At 41.6% G+C, this 8,369-nt stretch overlaps 1 long non-coding RNA gene across 1 annotated transcript; it reads left to right on the top strand.

Moving 5' to 3' along the window:
* Positions 1–264: 264 nt before the first annotated feature.
* LOC133629271 (uncharacterized) lies at positions 265–3,337 on the top strand. Its single transcript, XR_009820992.1, has 3 exons — positions 265–300; positions 2,978–3,139; positions 3,234–3,337. It is a non-coding gene; the product is annotated as an uncharacterized LOC133629271 (long non-coding RNA).
* The last annotated feature ends 5,032 nt before the right edge of the window (positions 3,338–8,369 follow it).

Raw genomic sequence — 8,369 nt, 5'->3', positions numbered from 1 at the left:
TCTAAGCTCATGGGGAGACCTCTCCCCCCCCCCACCCTCCAATTCCCCTCCCAGCTTACCCCGAGGGACATTTTGGGGGCGGGAGGGGGAGTTATTGCACCATCAGGGGGGTGGAGCCCCCCTAAACCCCACCTACCCCCCCGAAAAGAGTGGGTGGGCTTCGGCTTGACCACCCCCCACGCTCTTTTCCCCTCCTCCACCCTCCCTACGTCTTTGGGGGGTATCAGGGACAGCCTCCCATCATCCGGGGCGGGGCTGAGGTGCCACAGGGCAGCAGAAACTCATCGAGAGAGGGGGGAGGTGAGTTGGGGCGGTCTTGGGGGCTTTTGAGGGGTGGTGTGGGGTTGTTTGGGGTGGTCTGGGGGCGTTTGAGGGGGTCTGTGGGGGTTTGGAGGGTTTCAGGGTCGATTGAGGGGATATGGGGTCACTTGGGGGAGTTGGAGTCTTTTCTGGGGGTTTTGGGGTCATTTGGGGGGGCTTGGGGTCGTTTGGGGGGATATGGGGTCACTTGGGAGGCCTGGGGAGATTTGGGGTCGTTTGGGGGTGTTTTGGTATCATTTGGGGGAGGTTAGGGGGGAGTTTGGGTCGTTTGGGGGCATTTGGAGTCGTTTGAGGGGGTTTGGGCTCATTTTGGGGGGTTTTGGGCTCATTTGGGTTGATTTGGGTCCATGTGGGGGCTCTGGGGGCATTTTGGGCTTTTTGGTCTCATTTGCAGGAGTTTTGGGTCATTTGTAGGGGGTTGGGGCCATTTTGAGGGGTTTTGGGATAATATGGGGGGGTTTGGGCTCATTTGGGGGGCTTTTTGGACCATTTTGGGGGGTTTTGGGTCATTTGAGGAGGTTTCAGGTTCATTTAGGGGGGGTTGGGTCTCATTTGGGGGGATTTTTAGACCATTTTGGGGGATTTTGGGTCATTTGAGTAGGTTTTAGGTTAATTTAGGGGGGTCTTGGGCTCATTTGGGGGGATTTTGGGTCATTTGGGGAGGTTTTAGGTTCATTTAGAGGGGGTTGGGGCTCATTTGGGGGGATTTTGGGCTCATTTGGGGGGGTCTTGGGCTCATTTGGGGGAGTTTTGGGTCATTTGGAGGGAGTTTTGGCTCATTTGGAGGGAATTGGGGTCATTTGGGTAGGTTTTGGGCTCATGTGGGAGGCTTTTGGGACAATTTGGGGGGGGTCTTGGGCTCATTTGGGGGAGTTTTGGGATCATTTGGGGGTTTTTGGGTCATTTGGGGAGGTTTTGGGCTCATTTGGGGGGCTTTTGGGGCCATTTTTGGGGGTTTTGGGTCATTTGAGGAGGTTTCAGGTTCATTTAGGGTGGTTTTGGGCTCTTTTGGGGGGACTTTAGGCTCATTTGGAGGGGTTGGGGTTCATTTGGGGTTGTCTTGGGTCATTTGGGGGGGTTTGTGCCCTTTGCCCTTTGCCTCTTGGCTTGGGGGGGGGGGATGTTTTTTGCGGGGGGAGGGGACATCCCCTTTCCATGATGCCCTGGGTGTAAGAAATATTGATGTTGCTTTTGCAGAATTAGAACTTAAGACAAGGAGTTTCGACTGCTGTCTGTGTCTGTGTGGTGTAAATCAGTGCACTGACCATAAGACAGTTACCTGCTTGTTTGTAGCGTTAACTAGAGTTTTAAATCTCAGGCCTGTGGGGAATGGGTCATAATGTACAAAAACCAGCCATCCCCTGAGGGGATTGTAGGTGCCTGGAGAAGTTGTAAACCTTGGAGTACCTGATCAATGGGGAAACAAGGAAGGGACCCTGGATAGGGAATAACAAGCCCAATGTTGTACCTGTCAGGGGTGCTGCTGGCTAGGACACCGCTCTTGCAAGAACGCTTCATACAAGTGCTTCCCTGCAGAGTCTGACCCGAGTCTTTCACGAGGAAGCTTGTTTTGTTTCTCACATGGATGTTCTGTCATTTCTTTTTATGTGTTAGAGGTGTTTATACTTGTTTCATCTCAACAGTGGTCAGTAGGGATGCAGCTAAAATCTAAACTGGAAGCTGTGCAACGTAATCTTAAATACAGTGCAGTATAGTGCTAGATTCTACTCAGTTCCACAAGGCATCAGGGAAAAGTCCTTTTCCCAGAATATAGCTAGGATAGCTAACCCCAACTGCCCAAGGGACATTCCATACCATAGGATGATGTTCTCAGCAATAAAACCTGTGGGGAAGGAGGAGAAAAGGGGAAGCCAAATTCAGTAAGTAGAGACGTTCCCAAGTCAGTGTTAATACACGCTGAAGCCCTCCAGGAGATGCATAAACATCTGGCCACCAGTGGGAAACGATGTATTCCTCATTTTGCTTTGCTTCTACACCTAGCTTTTGTTTTACCCCTTGAGGTGTTTACCTATTTCACCCATCAACCTAGGAGTTTTCTCACTTTAATCCTTCCAGGTCTGTTAATCATCCCACTGCAGGAGAGTTAGGAAGCAGCTGTGTGGTGTTGAACTGGGATTAACCCCTAAGAGCAGGAGACCCAGATCAGAGGAGAGACTGGGATAGAACTGGTTACAAAGGCTAAGCAGAAAGCTATGACTCTATTATAAAGAAAACAACTGTCCTGTAGACTCCTGAGCATGAAGAAAAGCCCGTTGATGGGGTTTGTTGTGTGTTCTGTGTTTTCATACATAGTTCTTGAAAACAATAGGGAAGCCTTATGTCACTGAACTTTACACAGTGTTTGGTTGAACAAACTGTTTAGATAATAGCAATACCTTTTAGATTGTATGTGCCATTAATTACAGTGCTGAAGAAACTTGAAAGCTGAGAAGTCCTTTAATGACCTAATGGCTTGAAGTTGAAAGATGCTTTGCTTGTTGGCATTCTGTATGCTCAGTATCCAGCCCCAGTACTTTTTAACGGGCCTCACTAAAGATTAAGTTTTTAGATTTGCTGCTCAGATAGCTTCTGCTCAAATAATGGGATGTTTTTAAGTCTAATATTACCTGGTTTTGTTATCTACTCCTTGCCCTAGGTTGAAAGTCCGAGTTGCTTCTGGGTTCCTATGGAAGGATGTGAGCCTTACACAGTCAATGAAATAGAATATAAAAACCTGACTGCTGCAATGAATCAGCTCTACCACACACCTTACAAAGATGTGGATGAGGCAAAACCAGTCACGGTAGAAGAAGGACAGGTAAAAGCACCGTTATGTTGTGTAGATAGCAAGAGTCTTTGCATTGGTTTGGGGCTGAAGCATCCAGGGTGCTTTTTCAAAACAATATTGTCAGGCACTGGAAGCATTCATGTGGATCCCATATAGAGCAAAGAAATGTAGACTGTATCGCACACAGCCAGTGACACTGCATGTCAGCTTCTGTGGAAGTACTGCAGGAACAGTGTAAGTAGAGTTTAATAACTATATTAGTAAGTTTCCTAAGCATGAAGTCTTGTTACATCAGTTATTTTTAGAAGAGATTGTGTTTCAAGAAGAAGGTAGGAAATCAGGTTACAAAACCTGTTTCAGAAGAGCAGTTCTTAAACAGAACCAATTGGTGATTAATGAATGTTTCTTCCTTAGTGATTCCAGTTTTATTATTGACCTGTTTTAATCCTTTGTTATGTCTCATTGGTGCACTTCTTAAGATTTATCATGACTTGAAGTAATCTCTTGACATGTATCCAAAGCTTTTTCCAAAGTTGTTAATTTTGTTGAGGTAGGATGGTTGGTTGTGTTTATTTTCCTAGAGCAGCTAAAAGATGGGATAGTGCTGCTACTCAGTATTGTCTAAACCTTCTCAAAGGTAAGTAAAACGTCCTGCCAAAATGGTCATTGGTATTTCTGTTTTGGGAAAAAGAAACCATTGGAGAATTGTAGTGCTTGTATTTTGTATTTATTTAAGAATGTTGTATGTTAAAAATACAGAAAGAAGCTACATGAGTGGTTTCTGTGTGGACTAAGGCAAAAACATTTGTGGAGCTGCATGTTGAGTACTGTGGGCTTCCATGCTGCATCAATTTTGACAGTTGACTAGAGGGTATCTGGCTCTTGGATAGGCTAAATAACGTAGGACTCGTGTGACAGTTGTTTTGAACAATGAAGCCTTTCTGTCTATTTGGTCTGAATCTTTGATTCAGCATCACAAATGTATTGTTGTAGTTTTGTGTGGAGACGTCACAATCTGGCTTACGGATTTACCCTGTCAGTTGTTGTTTGACGAGGATGTAAGCAGCAGCTCAGAAGAGGAGTATCTTTGTTACACATGTTAAAAAATAGATTGAGCTCTAAGTAGTCATTTTGTTGTCCAGAACTGCTTTCTCTTTAATCTCTTCTTGTCTTTTCCCATATTTGAAGTTTCAGTGGGTCATCCAGTCTTTTTCTGATAGCTTTTGGTCTTACTAGAAAAGCAACTCTTCACTGAGGCATCCTAATCTTGAGTTATATTCTTCTACCTGAAAAACTGCCTGCCCATTTACTTACCTTTTATGTGGAGTTTTCTATACTTGTATTTGGGGAGGAGAGGATGAGTTTATGAAAATGAGAAAGGGTCTTTAGGCTGATCAACTCCCCAAGGTAACCAGTAAGCAACGCTTCTCATGATTTACTTATGTTTTCCCCACACCCAGCTGTGTGTCACCATGCAGAGTAAAGGGAAAGGTTCCTATAGAAGCAGTGATAACACTGAATTTCATTTCCCAGACTGTACCGTAAGCAGTGATAATTTTTTTTCATTGCTGGCACATCCTTAGTGTCTGCAGAAGCAGTGCTTCACATTTTACTCGTGGATTTCATCAGCTGTGTTTGCTTGGATGAAGAGCCTAACTAAGCTATACACATGTACAAATAAAACTTATTTCAAGAAAAGTAAATGTCAAGTTTGGGAAGTGTGCATTTGTGCTACAGATTAGCTCATCTTTTAGACTCTGACAAAGATTTTTAGTGTAGACTAGGACTAGTTTGTGTGTGGAAGTCATTAATCTGTTTTGGCTCTCAATTTTCCTTCAAAGACTAAGGAGAACATTTTTGTAACCCTTCTTATTGCCCTGTTACTTTCTTATTTCATTTAAAAGTTACGACAGTTGTACTAGCTTCTCTAAAGAGATCGTGTACACATCTAATTGTGATTTCTATTTTTGTCTGTGTCAAGTGGAAGTGGAAGTGGAAGTGGAAGTGACAAATACTGATAGTTTTGTATGGGTTTAATCTTTATCCTTGTTCTTGTATTTATAACTCTGTTTAGCAACTACCCAGACGACAGCCAAAGTATGTGCTGTAGAAGATACCACATCTGATGTTTTCCTTTATGTGACAATAAAAGGTGAAAAGGTAAGATATTTTTCTCTCTATAAACCTCTTTGTGCACTCTGCTGTAGAAGTTATAATTTTGTGACAAATTTAAGACGGAAAAGTGTTATTTGCAAGTGAAATTTGTAATTTGCCATATACAGTAGAAGTGCAATCATTAACTTACTAGAAGATTTATTTTCTAAATCTGTTGTTTGTGAACTTTGGAATGAATTCTGTGAGGTGGAAACTTGTGAAGCGCTTTGGAAGGTATTGACAAGCAAATGAAGTCCCCCAAGTACTTCAGATGAACAACTATGTGAATTTACTGTACTCTTGTCCTTCTTTGCGATACACTTAAAGATATTTCAAGAAGGTGATTGCATGGTGTTATGAAAATAAATACAAGTTCATATGTGCATAAGGCTGAATTCCCAAACAGTTGGGAGAAAGGAAGAAAGCTCGTTGCACTTACCAAAGTGCGTAACTCCTGCTAAACCTCTGCTGCAGCTACTGTCAGACTTAAGCAGCTGCCTAGTAGACAAAAATAAATGTGTTTGAAAACTGCTGCCATTTGGAGTATTTTACCAAGACTTTTAACATTAGAGCTGTGGTCTTCACTGTAGACAATAACTTGGATTACATCTTAATTTGAATACCTTCTCTGTTCAGAATCACAGTTGGCAAGTGTCACTTCTCTCTGAGCCAGTAAGAACTTTTAAGTTGAATATTGTTTTTTCCTGCCAGGTTTGGATGCACTCTGAATCAAAAGGACATAAAACTGTTAAGATAGTTTTTCTAAAAATGTTTAAAGCTCATAGAAAACTGAGCACAGAATTTTAGGCAAAAGCATGAAACTGGTAAGTAACACCTGTTTGGAGAACATAGAGGAAGATATGACCAACTTTCCTGCCCTGGAATGAGTACTCTTCAGAAAGCATTTGTACATACTGCATATGTCTTCCTGTTGTCTCCAGCTTCAAGTAAATTCTAAAGCAGTATGTGATGGTGACTTGCTTGTTGATTCTGGTCAGTCAAATACTTGGGTTTTTTAGGTATGCGTTAATGATGATCTCGTCTTAAGCAGCTTTGCTCATTTTGAGCAAGCTGAAGAGAATGCAGTGAGTTCAGCAGATTATCAGGAGACCCAAACATCATTAAATCTTGACTCTTTTCCAATGAAAGTTGTTAATCCTGCACTTGATTTGAGGACAGTGCTGCTCCAGCAGAAGGTATCAACAGATCCTGAAACAAGTGGGAACCGTGTGTGTTGGCAGCAATCATTCATGCAGTGCATCATTTGTCTTTACCTGGATATATTGAACTACTGTATCAGTTGGAATCCAACAAGTGGAACAAATGGTATCCTAACAAACACTGCCTATGTATCAGACTTTACAAAGAGCAATCAAATCAGCAGATGCAGGAATATTCTAAAGCATTTTGTACTTGATAAGACAAAGGGTGAGTTGCAGGGTCATTTGTTGATATGCTGAAAAGCATTAGATACTGTTGAAATAACTTGTAGCATTGATCAGTGATACCTTACTGTTTGATTTGAGTTTAGAGGGATTTCTCTACACAGAGGTAACTTGAATGTTTTCTGTGAGTTGTCTTGTTTAAAACAGACTTGAATCACTATAAATATCCTCTGTCCTTGTTCACTCGGTTCATTTGCATATCTTTATGTAACTACAACTGTCTTTTGGTTGTTCTTTTTGCCATTAGAAAATGAGACAAGCAGAGAAAGAAGTCAGTTGCAACCAACTGTAAAAAGACTGGCCTTTCATAGATTCAGATAATCACAAACGTGTTTCTGCATCTTTTAAAATTGTCTTTCTAGATCTTGCTGTATCTGGTTCTGTTCTTGAAAAGACATGACAAAGCTCCAACACAGATGACAGTGAAACTACCAGATCTGTAAGTGTTAGATTTTCTGTTCAAATGTCAAAATGAATTAAGTTAAGCATCTGTAAGGCAGATTAGGAATACTGTAGTCAGCTATCACGTCCTTTTATGTAACAAATCTGGGACTAACTCTTGATCTAGTTAAAAGAGAACGTTGTCCTTCAAGTTTGTGGTTCTGGTGGTTTTCGTTTTTTAGATTGCAACGATGGACTTTGAACAGGTTGTGTCTCCTTTTGTACTCACTTGCTCTAGTGCTGTGAAGATGTGTAGTGGTTTTGTGTGGCCAGCTTTTGGTAGTTGTTGGGGGAATACAGGGGCAGATTCTTCAAAGAAAGAGCTGCCAGAAGCTATAGCTTGAGCTGTGAACATGAACCGATTCTCCTGTGTTGTTGATGTTCTTGTTGCATGCTTGATTCTTATTGAAGAAAATTCTGTTAGGTAAGAAAACCACCTTGAGCTCAGTAATCTTTTTTTTCTAAAATGTTGCTCTTAAACAGTATTTTACTGCCAGAAAAGGGTTTGTCTTTTCTTGATAGATTGTCAAAACAATCCCAGGATTGCCTTTCAAGGAAAATCCAGCAGTTCACACAGACAGGTATGGTACAGTATGTTACATATTTGACCCAATTGTGTAGCCAGATAATTAGGAGCTGTAGTATGTTTCCAGTTACTCTTCTTAGACAGCTAAAAAGGCAGAGGGTAAGACAAGATGTGTGCACATGGTATTGGGGAAGGAGGCCATTAGAAGCTGCTGATACTTATCCAGACCACAGTAAAAATAGCAATTCTTTCTAAACAAGGCTGTGATGAGGCAGTACGTTTCTGCACACTCAGCATATTCAGTTGCCTTCTTTTATTCTTAGTGTGATTTATAAAGTTTTCCAGCTGAATGAAATCTGACTGAGTTGACTTGTGCAAGGCTTTTATTATGCTGCAAATCACTTGCTGCATATGTAAACAACCTGAGGAGTGTTTTTAATTCAAGTTTTAACTGTTGCAAAGATACATTGTTTCATGGTTTTGCAACTTTAAGACACCTTTTTCCTGCAGTCCCATCTGATTTTCTTCTGAAGTTGAGGAACCCACCAATTCTCTTGGTTAAAAAAACCTTCGGGTTATTTTCAGATACCTGAAACCTAATAGTAAATTTTACATCCAAAATGGTACTTTTTGATTTCTTCTTTCATATTTGAGGGTTTTTGTTCGCACAGGTAATACATCAGAGATATTTTGT

The sequence above is a fragment of the Colius striatus genome, unplaced genomic scaffold (assembly GCF_028858725.1).
Source record: "Colius striatus isolate bColStr4 unplaced genomic scaffold, bColStr4.1.hap1 scaffold_35, whole genome shotgun sequence".
In the NCBI taxonomy this organism is placed as follows: domain Eukaryota; kingdom Metazoa; phylum Chordata; class Aves; order Coliiformes; family Coliidae; genus Colius; species Colius striatus.
This window is presented reverse-complemented; position numbering and strand designations above follow the sequence as displayed.